The sequence below is a fragment of the Epargyreus clarus genome, unplaced genomic scaffold, assembly GCF_041222505.1.
Source record: "Epargyreus clarus isolate Ecla_fem2 unplaced genomic scaffold, WU_Ecla_fem_2.2 ptg000026l, whole genome shotgun sequence".
Lineage (NCBI taxonomy): Eukaryota > Metazoa > Arthropoda > Insecta > Lepidoptera > Hesperiidae > Epargyreus > Epargyreus clarus.
Window position 1 is genome coordinate 6,776,345 of NW_027332233.1, and position 22,897 is coordinate 6,799,241.

The window sequence follows — 22,897 nt, forward strand, 5'->3', positions numbered from 1 at the left end:
TTCAATAACTTTACATGCAATCATAGCATATGAATCCGGATATGAATACATTTATCTTTCGGTGTCAGACATGTAATTGAATATTTATGTTTCTCGATATCAAAATTTTGTACATTCAGTGCCAAATTAGTAAAGATATAAATCAGTTATTTTTTAACTGCCGGTAATACCTAGATACTATATGTTTTCTCGTCTACTAATTATTCTGATACTTCTGTGCATCGTTCCTCTCATAATGAATGGGGCCATAATCATTTAAAGGTGTTAGAACCTTTTCTTTGAGTCCGGTGGCACCACCGCCTGTTTCTGCCTAACATCAGCAGTGTTAAGCGCTACTGCGTTCTGGTTTGAAGGATGTGGCCAAGACAAGACATACTCTTCCGAGACGTCCCAGCTTAGTCTTCAGGGGCAACGGCTCATCTGTGGCCGACCTCAGGTAGGAATATCTAATCCTATTTGCCTATCTGGTGTTGATAAAAGATGTCCATGGGCTGCAGTATCCCCTTAACATCAGATGGACTGCATGCTCGTCTGCTACTCCTTTATTATAAAAAAATCTACTGACTTGGCCAAATGCTGATTAATAAACTTCACATTCCTATAAGAACTGTCAAGTGTGTAAATCTACAGGTTTTGTCACGATGTTTTCCTTCGCCGTTATAGTTAGCGATAATTATAATAATTTAATACGCACAATTTTCAAAATCAGAGGATTTCGGATCTCCCAATTGAGTCGAGTTACAAACGTATCACTGCTTTTGCACTCTCTTCGTTTATTTCCTACGAATGTATCGTTTGTTGTTTTTGTCCAAACAGCTGGATAAGACACTGTAAATCTACCTAAGTAGCGACATAGACACATAAACAAACCGAGACGGCGCGGGTCAATGGCGCGTGACGTCATATCACGATATAAATCTGTTACTTACGAATTCAAATGTTCATATGCCACAGCCGCGCCTTTTTAGTTCTTAGCATATTCACACGTATCACAATCATGTAGGGACAAAATGTCATCAATTAGTAGTTACGTGTGAATAGCATCTTTACAGATTCGTAGTGAACAGTATGTACAGAAACGTGTATTTGTGGTAGACTTACTGACCTCATATAGTCAGGGTGTTGGTTGTGTCATGGTGGCTACGATGTTGTCAAAATCGTCTATACTATTGATTAGGACGTTATAATACGGTCTAAGTCGTCATATGATTGTGGTATGTGTGAATAGGTCCATAATAATCTCAAAACATTTTTCTAGGACGATGATCTGTGACGTCAACCGGTATCTCTTAAGGATGAATCATAACCACAATCGCGCAAACAAACATCATAGCTGATAATGTTTTCGCATGTTGATGGCCAGAGTTCGATCTATTTATAAATGGTGACGTTTTACATTTCGTGCTCACGTTCAGATGCTATCATAATGATTTCTGAGAATTACGTTTCCGGATGTTTGGAGAATAAATCTATCTGTGAACATCAGCAATTACTGACCCACAGATTTGTGAATCTTCTCTCATATTGAGGCTTAAGGCGAGACTTAGTTCTTAACTTTAGCTAATGCTGGTCGATATCTGTGAATATATTATGAAGAACTTTCGCGGAGAACAAATCTTAAAGCATATAGTCCTCATCTCCAGCCAATGCTGGTTGATCTGTGAATGTATTATGAATAACTTACATGGAGAACAAATCTAAGAAGCTTCGTATTTGGTAGTTATGAAAATATTTTCGTTATGTGCCGAAAACACATACAAATATGAATTCGAGGAAGACATATTTGCCATTAGATTATTTCTTTCTCTTGCTTTTGTGTCCAAAAATAAAGACATTAACCCCTTTAAAATATTACGTTTAACACAAAAAATAACGCTTCAATGATTAGGATTCAGCACCCAAAGATTAGCGTAATTTTATTTCACAACGTAATATTGCGACAAAATATTGTTGGACATAGTCCAATAAAATTTAAAAGAACCTCTCTTAAAAGTTGCGTTATAATTACGTCAGAGCCAATTACATACCTATTTATCGTGAAAAAAAGCATTGGCGGTCTCGTGGTAAATTCGGCATCATTTCTGAGAATAACGGCTTGTTCTGTACTGTAACCTGAATTCGGATGTAACGGAAACAATAGCCCACAAAATAAAGCAAGTCTACCAAAACAAATGGTTTCGTTGGTATTTTCCCACGGTTTTGCTTTTTGCGGTTTGGGTCCATTGATATTAGGCTGTGATATCTTAGGATTTTTGTAGGTAATAGAATGAGGAAATTAGTGTACGTACGTCGTACATTCTTTATTTAACCCTTTAAAAGGCTTCCTGGAACATAAGTATTCTAGAAAATGGATTTTGCTGTAGTCACTACGTTTAGATTGATCGGTTTCAATTGAAGTATAAGAAGATCAAAATACTCATACTCAGTCTCGCCTAACGATACCTACCGAAGACCGTGTCTTATTAGAAGTCTAATAAGATGCATTGCTACTCGAAGGCACACCTACTTGAGCACCTAATAACTTAACCTGACCTTACGACACCCTTCAAACAGAGTGTACAAGTTACAAGCCATATTCGAAAGAGTTAATTAAGAAACTAATTATCAATTAAATACTTTAAACCATCGAAGTTGACATAAACCATAAATTTTAGTTGATTGTAAGAATGTTAATTTGCAAATCGTGCAAAAGCTGTTATGAAAATTCTTATAAGTAAGCTTTGAACTCTTGAGTAGAACGAGCGGTGCATGTTTATTTTTCCGCCTTTTAATAGCAGTTAGATCGAGATAATAACGCATACCCGCCCACGATGAAATTCCAGACTAAAAATAATCAACATTAGAATGAATGATGAAAACGTATGACCCACTAGGCCTGCTCTCAATGAGTCATAACAGCGATTAATTGAAAAAGTTAGGCAAACGTTGTGTGTGTTTTAATTTACTTATCATAGATAGTTCTGTGGTGGGCCTTTGTGTCTATTGTTTCTTGGACTTGGTCTTACTAGAAGAAACTAAAACCAAGCCGAAAAGAAGCACAATTAATTACATGCTGGGCATAGATCTCAGAGTGAGAAGGGCTAAATTGCACTGGTTAAGTGTAAATACACTTCAAACATTTTGGAGATCTTTTTTTTGAGGACACTTTCTAAGTTTTCAAAAAAGTAATATGTAAGTAACATCCTTACAATATTTACTAATACGCACATAACTTTGAGAATCAGAGGTAATCGAAGCCTGGGAATCGAACCTCGGTCCCCCCGATTGAGAAACCAAGTGTCAACCCTATACGCTTTCCCTACTATATTATGGCTAACCGCTTACGGACCACATCTAACCTATTACCCAATATTATTATTAACCTATTTATTACCCAGGAGATTTACGGGCAACAATAAACAAACTTCATAAAAGCAACAGCAATTAGACACCTTTTCGTGTATGTAAAAAACATAGAAACATTAAAAAAATAGGTCATCTAAATGAGTACAAACACGAACGATATAGGAAGTAAGAACTTTAAAATATCGTTAAGTATGTCGAAACAGTCAAATATTTCCACTGTTACACGTATGCGCACAAAGGTCAGGCTATTTCCATCCCATGTGTGCATTGCTTACGTATATGTATGTATATAGATATATTCTTATTTCAATGTTTTATAACTAGTTTTAGAATTGTTGTGATGCTGCTTAAGTTCACGATACGAGTTTCTGAATAAGTTTGTGTCGTAGTGTTGGATATTTTGTGTCGATAAAATAACATAAGAAAATCTAGATGATGCACAGCTTGCGTCCCGCCAAATTTTAGTATCCCAGCAGTTCCAGCTGAACGCACGCAGTATGTGTATATTATACGAAATGTTTCAATATTTTTATCTTATATATAAAATTCTCGTGTCAAAATGTTAGTTACCGTACTTCTCCGAAACGGAGATTACCTTTACCGATTTTCACCAAATTTTATATGCATATTCAGTAGGCCTGAGAATCGGCTACTATCTATTTTTCATACCCCTAAGTGATAAGGGTTGGTCACCATTAACATTTTTTTATTTATATGGCAACACAACGTTTGCCGGGTCAGCTAGTCTCTTTATATACTTGTACAAAACGTGTCCCTAAGGATTATATTAGACACTATAAATCTTGAAGTTGTAGTTTTCGTTAGTATACACTTCACTGTAGTAAGTATTATGTAGTGTAGTCACACATAGACATGTGGAATCAATCCTAAAATGACTGAAATCCTGCTTAAGGTTGGCCATAGGCGCGGCGCTACTTCTTAAGACTAAGCTGGAACGCCTTATGGAAGAACTCTTTGACCGAACTTATCTGCGTTTAAAACTGTAGTTAATAAGGGAGAAATAGGTGCAGTCGCTGCTTTTGAAGTCAAACCAATAAACTAATAAATACCATCTTAAACCTTTTGTCCATTAAGATCCTTGTAACAGCTTTACATTTAAAAGGACACGCGTCGATTAGTTAAACAACTATATATTCATTGATAATAGGATAATAGAACAGTTAATTGAAATATGCCCTCGTTGACTCCTAACCGTGTTGCCGTGTGTGGTCTAATGATTTCAATTAATAGCTTCTGACGCCCGCTAATGACTCCCGAGGATGTGTGATGATTTGTTGTTCTCCTTAACTAATTGACTCCGAAGGATTATCTTCGTGTTGAACGCGGTGTGTGGGTTCTCAACAGGTTTCTTAAATACGTTTAAATTGTAGGTCCTGGGTCTAATATAAAAATAAAGTGGTCTGTATCAGGAAAATAACACAAAAATATCAAAAATATTGAAGGTGATAATGATGGCATGGTACCTGGTTGTTTGTGTTTAATACCGATGCGAAGTGGTAGAATTGTTTGCATTTCGATATCTGTAGCTTTACTTTTACATCTTTTTCTAAGATTTAACAGATATACCTACTTATAGAATGTTTTTCCTCTTAATACTCAAGTTTAGAAGTTCTCCAAGAAGTGATAACAAACGTAGTTGTCAGTGGTTAACATTTATCTAACTTAAATATCACTATTATTAGTAGGTATATAAAAATAAAACCTTGTAAGGTGACAGAGTAAGCTTAGTGAATTTTCACACGAGTAAGTAACCAGGGTGAGTTAAGTCCATATAGAGTCGTGGGCATTGAGTAGCATTTTCGCTTTAGAACAGAACCTATAAACAAGATATGAAACCAATCTCAATTAATTAGTTTCTCTGATGACTAAGTTGGAACGCCTTTTATAACAGTAACAGTAAAGCTGTTGAGGTTCCACTCCGGCGGCACCATCGTCACACCTATAGCTATCTAATAACAGCAGTGTTAACCCTGCTGCGTTATGGTTTTGAAGGGTATGGTAAGAGAGACATACTTTTCCGAGGCGTTCCAGCTTAGTCCTCAGGGGTAGCAGCGCATCTGTGGCCGACCTCTGGTATAAATCTGATCCTATCTTATTGATTACGTATGTCTATGGATTGCAGGAGCCACTTACCATCAGGTGGGCGCATGCTCGTCTGCTACTCCTATATTATAAAAAGGAATTTGAATACCACCCTAAGCTCTAAGGCAAAAATAGCTGTTGAAAGTGCCACAACAACTAAATCCATAACTACTTACTACTCATAACAGGAATTTCTTTCAATGTCTAGGGTGGTATGGTATAGAAACGTCTAGATATTTCTTAGTTCAAGAAACAGGAACACACGCGAATGACCCGGTCATTTTTCGTAGGTCGTAATTCGACCATTTCGTAAATTAGGATATTACAAATGCAGGACGGTGAAACTGGCAACAATTCTACTAATAACCATATTTAGAATAACATGATTAAACCTATGCATTGTCATCGAACCAAAGGTGTAAGCAAAATTTCAAGTCGAAAATTTTCAATCATACACGATTATGATTAACTGATTTAAAATTCAATTGCAAGATTTGACCCTTACATACATACGAGCTAACACAATAATAACATCTTACATAAGAGCCTGTAAAAATGACCCCGTCTTAGTGTACGTGGCACAAGGCTTTTGTAGAGCCTCCTTGCAAAAAATTGTGCTATTGGATTTATGGATGTTTTCATCTGTGTACATAAAATTCTATTATTACGGGCACAGATGAAATTATCATTAAAGTTAATTTTACCTGAATATATTACTCTACTAGTTTTTGCCCGCGGCTTCGCCCGCGTTTAACAGAAAATAATATAACATACTAACATACATAAAACTGAAAATTCGTACCTTCAACTTTGCTAAAGATCATCACTTGATCAAATGCATAATTTACGATTCAATCCTTACTAATATCGATTAAAATAATCGATGTTTTGTGTCCAAAAGATCGATTCTCCGATTAATCGATTTTAGATCGCCTAGTTCCCGTGGGATTTCCGGGATAAAAACTATCCTATGTCCTTTCTCGGATCTCAGACAACCTTTGTACAAAATTTCATTAAAATCGGTTCAGTGGTTTATGCGTGAAGAAAAGACAACCAGACAGACAGACAGACAGAGTTACTTTCGGATTTATAATATTAGTAAGGATTCTGGAATAAATCTAATCTATTTTCTTTTTTTTAATATGCTATAGAAAGATATAGAAATCATACAGTTGTTTCCTATTAGTAGAATGGGACGAACCAGGTCGTTGCCCAGCGATTTGCGACAAGAACACAAGATGGCGCGACGGCGCTATCACGTTTCTTCTTTATTCAATTTCCCAACGGCTACGTCCGTTCTGTCCGTCCGTGGGCATTACCGGATTAACTGGCTAGACGGATTTGTTAATGGTTTATGAATATAACTTATTCAATTACTTCTAGAAAGTAATTAAGGTATATTCAACAGCATTATTAATCGGATTAGTAATTAGGAATAAATTTGTCAAAACATTTAATATGTTCAATAAAGAATAATAAATTATGATTAATGGCCCGGCCCTAATGTATCCCTCAACTGCGTTCGAATCAGTCAGTTTTGTACATCTCTAATACCTTTTATAATAATATATACCTAATTAACAAAATTGAAATAAATTATGTATGTTAACAATAAAGATTTAAACGTATTAGCAAATTTGCATAAAATTCATATCGGTCATAAAAATAAAACGTGTTTTTTTTTTACAAACATAAAACCATAGATTATGTGACTGCCTTTTCTATCGATGACATCAAACATCAAACCAAAAATCTCAGAATATCTTTACCATGAATCAACTTTACAAAGTTATAAATGTAATTTAATGTTTAAATTCTGTTTCTAAACTAAAAATTCGTAAATATGTTACATAAATAAATTCATAGCTTTCTTTAAATCTTAACAAAATGTTATTCTAGTCCAGGTGAGTTATTTCTGTTATTTTGATATACCTAAGGACTTGCAGTATACATATAAATCATAGATTAGTAAAGATTACTCACTCCTAACAACAAAATGTACCCAGTGTTGAGAATTGAAATAGTTGCGTAAAAAGGTTTTGCCACGTCTCCGTGCTAAAATATCCCTAAAATATTTGAAATAATTATTTATTTATTACGTAAATTACGCAATTATTACGTAAATTAGTTATTTATTCGTAAATTTTCTCTAAAAATGTTTTTATTTGTCAAGGATTCAAAAAAAGAACTTAGTAAAATAAGCCGTTTGTGGCTTCATTCAATTTCAAGGCGGCGAAGTATCTTTACTAATTTATGATATAAATACATAGTTGTGCGCCCCATACATAAGTATACATTTATAAAATTATATGGTTTGTATGTTTTGTGACAGTATTTTTCGCAATGATGTGCTTATGTAGATTAGATTAAACAAGTTATTAAATATGTCTCACATTTGTATCTAACCAAATTATGATACATATTTAAATATAAATATCCGTATTATGAAATTTCAATACCTATTAATGTTATGGCGGTACTTTAAAATACATTTTTTGATTACTTTTACCAAACATCAAGTACAAAAAATATGAAAAAGATTTTTTGAAATGGAGTACCTTCCCAAACCTTCACCTAAATGTCTTATATGCGCCACGTTAAATTGATTTGCAATTGTAAGCGAAGAGTATTTGCAGTTATGATTTTGACAGGCGCTTTGACGCTCCTGCGTAGAGTCCTGTTTGCCCCTTTGCTACAATATTTTAAACCGAAGATTAAATTTCCAAGTACTACTACTACTAGTTAGTAGACTTCCAAAACAAATTATAAAAGAAAACAAAATATTTAGCTTTAATTTTATCTTTTCCTTTTTGTTGTTTACATTTAAGTGGACCGAAAAATTACCTACTAAAACTAATTGTAACACGAACAAAGACTCCTTTTGTCACACGCACAAAGTAAAATAACTAGGCTGCTGTGACAAATACTTTTTGTTCGTGAAATAGGCAATACATTACCCACAATGTTAACTCTTATGGCATTCAGTAATAAAATAAACATTGTAAGTAAACACAAGACAGTGTTCTCTGTTCGCGTGCGCAGGCGCCGGCTAGACGCTTACCTAGTGACAATAAACAGTAGAAATATTTCTTATCTAAAGGAGAAACATCCTGATCAAATGGATAAAGTGTATTTTTAACTCTTATATGATAAAGGAGATAGAAGCAAGAGAATATCCTATTTTAAGATAATGTTATCGAGTCATTGACTTTTAAAGGCGCATATAGAGAGTATGATAATTTTAGACATGTTAGGCGATCTTTTCGGAAATGTAATATTTGATATTTTGTCTTAAAGATGATAAAAATGATATACTATATCTCTATTGATGTTATCATAATACTGAGAAACTGAACTAGTAGGCAAAAATCTTATAAAAAACGATTGAAAAATAGAAGTGTATTAATTTTCTTATATAAAGAGTATTACACAATTACCTATTTACTTATTGCTTCTGTAGCATTTAATCAATCCTCACCCTATAACAATAAATTTGTTGAATATAATATTTACTACAAATTTAATACTTGCGATTAGGTTAGATCTAAATAATTTTGTATTTTGCTAGGTGTATTGTCATACTTAAAGTTTTTTTGTATCAATTTTCTAAGGATTTTGCCCGAAGGTACAGAAGAAATGAGTCACGTTACGACAGAAAGCAGTCGTAATTTCCAATTCATGTTCTTGTAACTTCTGTTTCATATCTGTGCATCTGTGGAGTGAATCAGTCACGTTGAGGTCTGAGTCTGAATCATGTTATTCTAGAAAGGAGTGATGCCACCACAAGCGAACCAATACGAATTTAATTTACTGCCATTTATATGTTTTTTTTTATATTATATAGGACTAGCAGACGAGCATGCAGTCCACTTGATGGTAAGTGGCTACTGCCGCCCATGGGCATCTGTAATCAACCCCGGATAGGATAAGATATTCCTACAGGAGGTCGGCCACAGATGCGCCGCTACCCCTGAGGACTAAGCTGAAATGCTTCGGAAAAGTATGTCTCCCTTCAAACCAGAACACAGCAACGCTTAACACTGCTGTTATAAGGCAGAAATAGGTGTGGCGGTGATGACGCCGGAGTCGAACCACAAAGAGCTCTACCACGTGTGATTTTAAATGTAGGCAAGTAGGCCCATCAGCTCATTACTGTCCCACTGCTGAGCACGGCTCACCCACCTAATGTTTTATAAGTTTTATAAGAGTTTCTGTCTACTAGACATTTTTGTAGGCAACGACTGATATTTATCCAAAACTCCTACAAATATCACAACTTAAAAATAATCTTTCAATAGGAAAAACCTCCAGCGAACCTCGGATTGTAAATATAATGATTAACAAAAATACACATAATTAATTATGTAGAAGCAACTGTTGCAAGTGTTATTCATTTATGTAACTAGGTGTTATTTTGTTATTTGTCACACTTGGGGGATTTTCAATTTTCCTCGAGTATTCATATACCTACGCCGGATATAATCGAACTATCTAATTTTACCTACCAAAGATCAAATTCCGACAAAAAGTTCGAAGAAGTTGTTAAATATCGATTTTTAGTAGCCAAAACGATGGATAGATTGAATATAAATAATGGACGAAAATATCAATGTATAACTCTGTCATGAAATGTATCTAATCAGTCACATTCATCGTTCCCTTTATGCCCGTAACTACAATTAGTATTAATTATTCAGATATGTCGTGATTGGGGAACGTTAAAAGCATGGTCCTTTTTTTATAAGCTGTTTAATAACGCTCTGACCATTATAAATGGGTCAGCTGAATGGCAATCATTTATGACTTTTTCATTTAGGTATAATATTTTGATTGACTGCAAACCAATTAATATAAACCAAATAAACATTTAAGAATTGACAATTGTAACCAATTAATTTCAGAAATATAATTTCACTTTAATTAACAGTCATCAAATATAAAATATTTGTGTTTTTACATAAATCTGTAACAAATATGGCAAGATAACACATGATGCGTTTGAATTGTACATTATTATACGAAAACAACTTAATAAGCTTTAAGCACTATCGCAGATAAATAACCATCAATGTTTTATCGAAATTTAAAAGATTTAGCGCAATGCATTCAGTCAAATTGTGACAAAAAATAAAGATTTTTTTATCTGAGATGGTCCGGAAGGAGTTTCAAGATTACGAAAATTGATAACACGTTACGTTGATTACATCCTGATGTCACAATTCCTGTTCCGTTTCTAATCTCTTTCAAATTGTTATCCGACCCCGTTACTAACAAAGCAAACATTGTTCTACCGGCCCGTCTAGCCATAAACCTGAGTAACACATGAATCAGAGGTACCTACGTGAAATACTCTCTGTGATATTCAAGATTTATTGAAGATTTCCGTTCTTTTGTTACAGGTAAGTCTACTCAGCGAGTGCAGTGGGTAAGGGTGAACGCCCATTAGCTACTATTCCTTGAGCAACTAGTTTTAGCGATTAATTAGTGGATAATACAACTGTTAAAAGTTGCTTGTCGATTATTTAGTGGCTTCAGAATTTATACAGACGCGTAGACAATCGACTGTCGACATATTTTTGTCATAAAAATGTTTTATTTGAGCGACAAGAGCATGTGCCGCTCTTTCGTCGCTCAAACAAATTGGGCGCCCGAATGGAAGCGGATTACGCGACTGATCAGTAGCTTAAGCGACAAGAAGGTAGCCAACGCAACTATTGCTCACGCGATAGTACGAGTAGTCATGGGCGGGCAGCCTAAGTAGTGATGTATCAGAAGTGCATCGCGGAATACCGTGAGTTAAAGTTTATATGATATTTCCTCGCATAATGAATCAGCTAGCGAGAACAAGTAAGTAAGTAGGTAGATACAGGCAAAATGTAAAATTCTTCACGCATTTCACATTTTTACACAAATTTCACATTTTTACACAAGAATTTTACATTTACCTTTTGTTATAAATTTGGCTATGTTTTATTTCATTTGCAACAATTTGCAACTCAAAAATGTGTAAAAAAAATATAATTTTATTTATGTTTATACATTTATTATTATGTAAAAAAATAAGTTTATGTTATGAGTATGTGTGCGAAAAAAGCACAAATCATAGAAACACACACTGAAGAGAAATATAACCACTTTTCTATTACACAATAAACTATAATAATTTGTCTTGATATCGATTATTTTTCTTAAACAATTTGTCTTTATATTTCTCAATTTTGACTTACTTTACATAGATGCACCTATTGCTCAATATTGGCGAATATTGCGGAATATGTATTTATTTTTTCCCTTATCTTCAATTATGATATTGATAAGTATTATATCTGTACGAGCAGGATATGTAGATGTTGATATAATCTCAAACAGTAAAGAGACACAGTATCTAATCAAATAGAAATGTACGAGTATGGAACTGTTGTTTCTTGTCGAAGCTTCACCTTCAAGTATAGCATTTTAGGGTTTCGTAGCAGAACGCTATAAACATGACCCTATTACTAAATTCGTATGTCCCTTTGTCACAGGGCTCTTGATGATTGCCAGTGAGTATTACTTGGACAGCTATAACAACAAATTATTATTTAAATTAAGTAAAAAGTAAAGCGGTGTCCCTCACACCAGTATTTTTCGGTATTTTACGTTTTATCTATTAAACTACAATACATACAATTTAAATTTTTACAATGATCGTACTTAATATTTGCGGCCTTACCGTTTATTTCCTTAACTGAGATGGTACGAAGAAAATACTAAAAATTTAATTAAGATAAAAATAGTGGTGAGGATCTTTTCTGTGCGTGTTTGACTTGCACTTGTTGATTTTTTCTTGTCCATCCTTTAGATATAACATTTTAATACGACACTAGAAAATAGTATGTAATAAGTATTGGTCTATAAGTGACTCATTAACTAAGTCAACGATAAACGAGAAACAATTGGGCCAACAAAAAGGGCTAGTTACAGAATATCTTAGAAACTAATCGTTAAAAAAACAATACCGTATCAATACTCGGAAAAGTTAAAGTCACATTCCTAGCATACCGGGTTTTCTTATCATCTGACATGCGATAACATTCTATGATCCGTTTTTATTTCGTCATTATTTCCTTAACTATAATGCAATGCGTTGAGGAAAACCACTTCCGAATAAAAGTAATGATCGGTATGAATGAATAAGTGATAAGTTTATTATGTACAGTAATATATGTAATAGGAATTACGCATCCATTCATAAGCAATACTTACCGAAATCGCCGCGTCATAGTGACACGCAACATTGCGTGGAGACATTTTTCAAATAAGGATAAAATTCCACTGAAACTTTAACAGAGATAAAAGATTGAGTCACCAATGGCTGAATCTACTTTTATTTTATTAGGTCATCTTACAAAATATATGTAAAGTGACCTAATCAAGTAAAATAATTATATTTACAACGAGTTTAATCGTGGTGACATTGAGTTGTATAGATATTACTTGATCTAGACGCACAGACATGCGTCCACCAAATTCCAGTTATACTCGTACAATATAACGCGATAGACCTATGATAATGTTATGTTATATAAATTTATCTATACGTATACAAATAGGCACAAATTTATATTTCACTTGTCTTCAAAATATTCTCTATGACTTTTTTAAGAAGAGTATCATGATGTATATGAACTTACAAGTGACCAGCATGGTAGACTATAAACGTTCTCATTCTGAAGGAGAGACCTACCCAGAGTATTGGAACAGTAAAGTTTTATTATTTTTTCATACCACAGTAGTAGCCAAAGTTTGGTCCACCTGATAATACTGGCGTAGCACTGTTGCTTAAAGCAGAAGTAGGTGTGGCGGTCGTGCCTCCGGAGTGAAATCACGAAGGGGTTTTCCACCTTCAAATTTCAATGATAATAAAATTAATGATAATGACACTAGTACCAATGAAATGAATGAGCAACGTTGATTCGTAATAGGTCGTAAGCACTAATAAAATCTGTGCGTAACGGGCATTGTGTTACGTTAGTCAGTATAGGATCCGAATATAGGTCTATCTGTATCGAGCTGGTTATTGGATGAAACTTTTTTATATCAAATTAAATATGTTAAATAATATATCGCAAGTAGGTTGACTAAACATTTCAGTCCAGATTACATTTTTTTTCTTTGTTAAGCATTTCACTATAAATATTTTTTTTTTCTTAAACATTTCACTGGTTTGGTTAAGAGACAAATTACATACCAATCGAAACTATGAAGTCCATGTAAACATTATGTTGACTATTTGTTCCCATCACAACTCCTAGGTAGGCAGGTATAAGCAGGTAAACAGGTTGGCCTACCCAAGAATACTCTGGACTGAATTTTTTAGTAAACCCATTTGCAATACATTTTTGACATATTTAATTTGATACAAAAAACGTTTCATCCATTAACCAGCTTTGTACAGATCGACCTATACTGGGATCTTAAACCAAGTGGTGTCGAGTAACGAAACAGAGGTCAAATGGTCGGTGGAAGTGGTCAATGAAGGAGCTACAATAAAACCATAATATTCTTATTTGCAAGCACGTGGGACGGCACTAAACTTAAACAAATAACTTTATGCTCGCTCTATTGGGATGTCCGCTCGCAGTGAGATTGCAAAGATGTGGCCATTCGGGCTACATTTTGTGATACATACAAGGATTGTAGGGATTGCAAGTATTATATTATATTATCTTTTAAAATTGGTTCAAAAGTATTCAGCATTGTTACGTTTGTTACAGTAAAACCAAAAACAACAAGGTGGACGGACTACCTTCATAATTCATCGATACATAATTACGGATACATTCTTGTTATTTATTCATTATGTTGCTAAATATTTAAAAACATATATTTTTTCCTTAAGTTAAGATTAAAACTACTTCGCAACAATCCGATACAAATATGTATGATGGTATATATTTTAAACCATGCAGTATGTACCACCCTCCCTCCCTCAAAGGATGCGTGCAGATGCAATAATTAAAAATATACACCACCATACATACCACCACCAACACGTCTTTCGCTCCAAAACGGAGCAAGGTAAGTTGTCTCTACGACGGTTAATCGTTAAGTATTAACTTAACGATTAATCGTTAAGTATTAACTTAACTTAACGTACTTGTAGCGGATTGTTGCGAAGTAGTTTTAATCTTAACTTAATTGCATGGATTTCCACAAAGTAACGCCTGATACAATTAACAATTTTTTCCTTTTTAAAAACTTAAGAAATCTTTGTAATTCTCTACAATAAATTTAGAGAAAGGCGTCGATCTCTATATAAATTAACATGAGGCGGCCCAGCTCAATAATTCAGAGTAGCATCCGACACTTGCTCATACCGTCTACTAATCTGCCTTGTAGCAGTACGGTGCATGATGAAGTGTGTATGATTCAATCTAATGAAAAGTCGTTAGAACCAGTATGACACAATCAGGATTGTACCTCCGCCATACCTAGTTTTAGCGAGAAGCAATTCTTTTCTTTCGCTGGAAAGATGTGGATGCCGGCTGACTTACATATCGGTGACTATCGTAATAAGTAATCAGAAGCGGCGACGCATCTATGAGCAGCTTCCTGTACAACCCCTCATACATATCCATGAGCGTGAATACTTAGCATCAGAAGACAGCATACAATGAAATAAAAAACGTAGAGCCCTTTACTCAGCCTTAAAGCATAATAAGAACTAGTAAATAAGGGTTGCAGTCGCTTAATATCAGTTGAATACAGCCCATTACTTTAATCATCTCCATTCATTAAATATCTTCACCGTCTTCACAAGCACAATGTGGAACGTGCCTGTTCGAAGCTGAACTTCGTAGGTATAATTTAAACTTCACAACGACCACCTACACGCGTTAAAACTCCAATGCCAAATGGATCACAATTCGACAATTGTCTTTACGTTACAATAGCGAGTAAATAAACCTGTTTAAAGTTTCGAAACACGAATAATAATATTGTAAATACACGTATATGTGTATAATATTATTGTATGTTATGTAGGTCTATGTATATGTATCTTACAATATAGATAAAACCTACGAAATAGGCAAATATAGGGTCACTGTGGGAGGTTTGGACTGACCGCTCATTAGTTTCTGTCGCTTGAGCGATTGGTAGCTTCAGTGATTAAGTAGTGGTAATATGGTCGTAATTATCTGCAACTCTTTAGTAGCTTATACGCTAACAATCGAATATTGACAGGGTTTTAAAAAAAATCATACATGTATCACTTGTCGGTCGATTAATCAACAAATTGGACACTCGACCGACGGCGGCTTTAGCAACTATTCAGTAGCTTAAACGAAAAAAATGTAGACTACGCTATCGCTCACACGAGAGCAGCCAATGGACGGTCAGCCAAAATGTCCCATTCGCAACATATAAACATTCAAGATCTTCATGACCGTGGTACCAAAATAATGTTTTGATTAGATCTACCATGCATTTACAAATAAAGCTAGGCTAGAGCGATTGTCAAGGTGTGTTTTGATTCACAGCCCATTCTTGGGTTCATAGAAAAAAATATTTTGAAAACTGATACGTTGCGTGTTGCAACGATCTTACTTATATGTAACCAATGTCAACTGTTATGATAAGCTAATATTTGAATTTATTTAAACAAAGTAGCTATTGTGTGCTAATGAAGACGTACTGCATTTTGGGCAATATCGTATACTGTGTGGGCCCTTGCCGTGTCCTTCCTCCATACGTCCCACTGGCACGCATGCTACTTGTATCCTATCAACATCCAACAATGTCAACTCATTACTGTCCTACTGGGTTTCCCTCAGAATGAGATAGATTAGAACTCAAAGATCGTTAACTTTAAAGATAATTAAAGATCTCTCAGAAGAGACCTGCATAAGGTTCACATGGAACAGGGAACAAGGTTTCTCACAAAGTTTTCCTTCGCCATTGACGCAAGTGGCAATTAATTTCTAATAAGCACAAAAGTCACAAAATCTACAGCGATTTAATTAACGTTTTCGAATGAAACACGCATGCGTGCGAAACACGCGCGACAGGAAAAGCGCCATTAAGTGACAGTCGACAATCCGTTGCCGGCGGCAGCATGCGGCATGCGCGAGTGCCGAGTAAAGCCCTCAAAAAGGAGGACCCCTTTTACTTCACTGCTTTGAACCCCCTCTCCCTTTTAAAAGCTAGAGCACACGAGAGATATCGCAGTAGACATATAACCTCCAATCAAGTATACATTTATAAAGGTGTGTATTTGAAGGTGATAGAACCCTTTGTGGTTCGACTCCGGCGGCACCACCGCCACACCTATTTCTACCTAATAACAGCAGTATTAGGCGCTGCTGTGTTTTGGTTTGAAGGGTGTGGTAAGGGAGAAAGACTTTTCCGAGGCGTTCCAGCTTATTCCTCAGGGGTAGCGGCGCATCTGTGGCCGACCTCAGGTAGAAATATCTAATCCTATCTGGGGTTGATTACAGATGTCTATGGGCGGCAGTAGCCACTTACCATCAGGTGGACTGTATGCTCGTCTGCTACTCCTATATTATAAAAAAATACATATATTTGATCGCAGCATATAACAACGGAATGGTTATTATATCACAGTTAACCATAAAACCAGCTAAAGGTTAATGAGTTTTGTGCAGTGCCGTGTTTATTTTACTATTATACTTATTACAATATGAGTACAAACAACACACAATAGATAACACAATGTTAATATCGGTCTGGTCCATGTAATATCTCGTAATTACGCAAAATAGACAATTCTAGTTACAATGCAATTTATATTTACGACGTAGCGTATTGTTTTACGATATGCATCGTCCTACGTAAATTAACTCTGTACCTATTTTATTTAATACATATAAATCATGTGTCGCTGTGTTCGTACACGCTAATCTCCGAAACCGCTCAAGCGATTTCTTTGCAGATAATTTTGTGAATGTTTGTGGTTGATTGTAGCTTAAAAGATCGTTTAGTGTTTAAACGATTGGTAGCACTGAAGCTGATATTTATTTTTTGTTTTTTTTTTTGTATACCTGTGTACATTCTGTTGGATTGCTATGCCTATATTTTGAAACTTTTAATACTTAGATTGAGAAAAATCGTAAAGTATTAAAAAATATTGTAGTTATAATACTAAATATAACAACACAATATTTAATTTTTCATGAACATTAATTCATAGCTACCATATTAAACGTATTTATAATAATGAATATATTAGAACAACCGTTGACCCAATTCTTAAAAATATGCTATTTTTAATGTAATTTAATGTTCCTAGCAACACTTCTACGTTCCTGAGTTAGTGTTGTCAGCATTTCCCGTGACGACCTTTGACACCATCTTTGTTGACATTTAAGGCACGTGCTCTGGAGATAAGACTGTGCTCACATTACCATCCTCACTCACACATACGTAAATGATAAGTTAATCGTAGGGAAAACTATACATTGTTGACAAGCTTTACTACATCCCCCAGAACAGTTTATTTATTTAAAAATACTTTACTTTAAAAGTACTAAATCTTACTTTTTTTAGCAAAATAAGAAAAACTGTACAAAAGTTGTCGGCTCACTTTCCAATTAATTTTCTCTTATCATTAAAGTCAAAATACTTATAAACATCAGTATTTGAGCTGGTATTCAACAGTTTTAAGTCTAGACGTTAGCGTTAACCAAGTTAATAAGTTTCTACAAGTCTAAACGACAAAGTCTAGACTAGCGTAGAGTTATTAATAGGACACATTTTTATCCAGTCTTCACTTCAGCAACCTCGTCTCTTATAATATGTTTATAATATAAAATTAATCATAATATTAATCCTCGTAATAGTAAAGCCATAGGTGTAATGCTTGTTTTAACTGAATTAATAATTTACCTACAACTTAGGTATATTATGATTTACCTCACGTTGATCATTTTCAACAACTTCCCACGCGTCTTATACTCTCCTCAAAATATACGATTTCTTCGCGTCAGCATCAACGATACATGATTACTTGATACATTTGGACACATGATACATTTGGAGTTTCATTATTATTCATGATCATGACACTTTGTACCTACGTGTAAGAGCAAATTGTGCAGTTTCTTAACATAAAATTGACACAAACACGTGTATGAAAATTGAAGTCTATGTTTTAGTATATCGTTAGTTTTTAATCTAAAAGTATTTGTATTACCGTGTTGTGTTTAATTACAAGTTTTCAATAATAATTTTGAGTCGTAGAACCTATTTTTATTTGCACGTTAGTCAGCACAATAATAGAAAATATAATACGCGATTGTGTTTAAACTTATGGATCTCTTCGTGGTTCAAAATAAAATACAAATGCTTTTGGATCTCGTTGACTCCTCTAGTCTCCTTATTTCGATTTATTTAGTTCCACTTCCTCTATGTATTCCCGGAGACCTATGGCATGGTAGTCTTTAAGAGGTGTCAAAAAGTCGATTCAAAGCCGGCGATACATTAGGGACTCCTCTGGTGTTGCAAATGTCTATAGGCAATGGTTGCTACCTTCCATCCGTCTACCTTAATATTTAACTATAAATAAATATAAATTCCCAAGGGACGAAATAATCGCACTTTTAATCGCATCTATCATCAATCTATCATTAACTTTCATCATTAAACATGTTTGATCTTTATTAGTTTTGAAACTTGGCTCGTATAGTTACGAAACGTTTCCTTGGTTTACATCAAACAATTTCCTCTGGTCTAAAGGGCTCATTTACATAACATCGTTAACTGACAGATTTCATATAGGTAAATATGTTATATGCCCATAATATTATTTCGATTTTGTAACAGTTTAAAAAAATTTCATGGGTTTTGTAGGTTTATATATCCGTACACAAGTAATTATTATATATTTCTTGTAGATACGTTTTTTTTAGCGCGGTTGTTATAAGTTATAGGGTTTTTTTAATGTTTGCATGATTAACATTTTTTAAGACTAATATAATATTAGTTATAAGTTTTACATTTTTAAATGGACCAACACTCGTAAATGCAACACAATTCTCAGATCTGCACACTTTAAAAGTTAATGTGGTTTTGAACTTAATGAAATCAGGACGTAATATGTGAGGTTCCTTCAAAATTTCGTTACGTGCATTAAGGGACATCTAGGTGCAAATCTAGCAAAATAACTAATACCTACGTCACATTGGTGTACGTGCTCGAATGTTGTCCACTGAACCAATGTACTTATACGTCATACAAATCTGCTGGTAGCGCAATACGGTGGCGGTGTCAAAAAGCGTACATGAAGGCGAATCGTGCGGTCCATAAGTGCATTGACCGCACGATCGAATCTACCAACTTGGAATAAAAACAAACATCTACGATACACCAGACGTTTTGAATATCAAATTATACTTACAGCGCACGAAATTAAACGTTTCGCTGTTACTGGGTGAGCGTAACTGATGGGATCAGAATTGATGGTAAGAATGGACTTTTTATGGTATTTTTGTGTTCTTGATTCTTCATTAGGAGAAGTTATATTTACATTACACGGTTAAAATTTTGTGGAGCCAAGTCTCACCCAAGCTTATTAGTAATATTGCGGGAAACTGGGTTAAATGTAATGAAAAAAAACTCTGCTAAAATATGGCGAATACATATATAGATAAAGTGTTTATCATGTTATTTATAATGTATTTATTCTAAAAATACGAATACTGAATATTCTCACGTTATATTTGATGCAGAGATTGAGAAAACTCTAACGACATCCAAGCGGACAGGGATCAATAAATTTCCAAAATCTCTTTACGTGATTAATGGAAGCAACCACAATCACCCATGCATACGTGGTGCAACTCCAGACTGAAAACAAGTGTGCTACTTTTTATTGCATAACGCCAGAGTACGAAATGCTAGATCGCGAAAAATATCGGTCGGTTGATGATTTCTGCTGATTTTGACGGAACAAAGCACGGATTTTCTTGACGCGCGTCGCAGAGCTAAGTAAATCATTATTTGATTCGGACGTATGCATCTAATAGTGGCCGCGTATGTGTTGGACTGTTGGACTCTTAAGTGAAATATGAAATTTAAGAAAACTGTGACCTGTTGCATTAGAGGGAATACGTTCTGCGCCAAGTACTCTACCAAAATCGTGCCTCAAGTTAAGGTGAGCGAACTTGCTTAAAATAGGATTTTATTGGACAATGTTTACAAAAATATATCATCGCTTATGTTTATTATATAAACATCAACAATTTGTTACTAAGTATTGCATTGCATGGATCTCGTCTCAGAACGAAGACATTTATGGCCATAAACAAATTTGAGAGCCAAACGTAGGTTAAATTTATTTCACACATCTTTTCGTATGCAAACTCCGAAGCATATAATTTTACTTGCGATATTTTCTGTATAATCTTTTAAGAAAGTGATAATGTTTTAGGATATTAACTAGAGATTTTTTTGAAACTAATACCACCTACATAATATACGAGTATTAAATCAGTAGCATCCCTCATGTATTAAGATAAAATACGATATAATATATTATGATCCATACTAGCAAATAAACGAGAAAAATTCCAATGAACAATATCTGTTTTATTCGTAACTAACCATTTATGCAAATGGAGCGATAATCTTCAGAAATGTTTACAGTTAGTGCGTAGTAATTTGGTTCAACACAAATCATTCTTCATACACACTTTTATAGTCTTCTTATCTTAAATAGTCTAATAATACTTTTTTCTTTTTTAGTCGACTACGAAGGGAAAGGTTTTTAAAGCGCATGTATGTAGTGTACCTATCTAATTCTTTGGCGCGCCCTGCAGCCCAGATGCTTTGACGGACTTAACTTTTAATATATGAATTAGGATTCATCAAATTGTGGCAGTAGAAGTAAAAAGTAAGGTTTCTTTTTTAAATCTCTAGATTTCGTTCGTGTGTATTTACTTATTAATTACATTTTTTAAAATGTCCACCACTCTTCATGCACTAATCTTTTCAAAAGTGGTTATTGGAATACAAAGTGATTTGCTCGCTTATTAAATTGATCTTTGTACTATTTGATCTCATGAAATCTTTATTTCATGTAAGCTATAATTGGATAAGATTTATTGGTTTAGATTGATTTATTTATTAATAAATGCTCACTAGTCGTAGGTCCCTCGATGAAACTTTTTCAAACATCTTTATTGCTTACAAAAGTTGTCTATGTTAATTAATCTTATTCATTTTAAAAAAGCTTGTAAAATGTATGTCATGCTCCAATACCACCGTCACCGAAAATATATTTTCAATTCATTCACGTCATCAACAGACAGAAAATTCACAGTTAACTAAAAGAAAAAATAAAAGAAAATGTTTTCTTCTCCTGCACGTGCCAGCCAGTTTCGCGACGTGAAATCTTATGTAAACAAGAAAATGGTAAACAAATAGCGTACAATACATTTCGTTAACATCTCTATCAAAATGACACCGGACGAGTGACACGCGGTATGTGCGCAAAATACAGCAGCTAATTAAACACGGTAACGAACCGGAGACCCATTTGCGTCACTCACTCTTCGTGATAGTGTTGCCTGTTGATAACAGTCACCCATACGTTATACAGTCCTAGTACCAATGCTCAAGTTTTCTGACAATATTTTCGTCGTTTATTACTCGTGCTACCAATGGATACCAGTATGCTGTCGTGCTAGTAGTAAAACGAGTGATTTGAAAACCACAGTTACCATCTTTTGTGTTGTTACTGAGGGATAAATCTTCAAAAAGTACCCCGGGTCGTTGGTGATATGGATTTTTTATTCACTAAAACATCCTTGATGACCGTTGTCCGTCTCAGGGTCGCTGGCTGTCGAGCTCCCAATCCTACGACAGGCAGGTGATACCTTAGCTCTATTTTAATTCCGAGAAACCATAAGTGCTACCTACTTACTACATTTCTATTTGATTCTTATACGATTCTTTATCAAGATATAAGTATAGAAATCCCAGAAACTAATAAGGACTATATTATAGTGTAATATTATTATAATATATAGTGTTATCAATAACATTACTTTGTAAAAAAAAAACAAATTTCACAACTTAATTCTTCTACCGTAAAAAGTTGTGAGATCAAATGTAATACCAAGTCGTTTAATACATTCAGTCCCTGTTTAAGGGACCTTCTGTCTTAAATTATATCGTAATTAGCTAACTTAACTACTGGGCATATCAATATTAAAAATATAAAATATTTTATGTTTAAATAAACAAGTTGTCTTGGCAATCGTACTAAACAATATAGTTAAACATACTTGTGATGCGATGAAAACACAATGTATTTTACAAGTAATACATATTACATTAAGTTAGATTGTTTAGTAGTAGTATACGACACGCAAAAATCGTGACAACATAATAAATAAACGTTAGATATAAGATATCAAATAAATGTTGATGATAATGTAGGTAATTG

At 34.3% G+C, this 22,897-nt stretch overlaps 1 protein-coding gene across 5 annotated transcripts in view; it reads left to right on the plus strand.

The window, feature by feature from the left end:
- Sarm (sterile alpha and armadillo motif) overlaps positions 1-22,897 on the plus strand; it is an 87,618-nt gene that overhangs the window by 20,294 nt on the left and 44,427 nt on the right. The window lies entirely within an intron of this gene.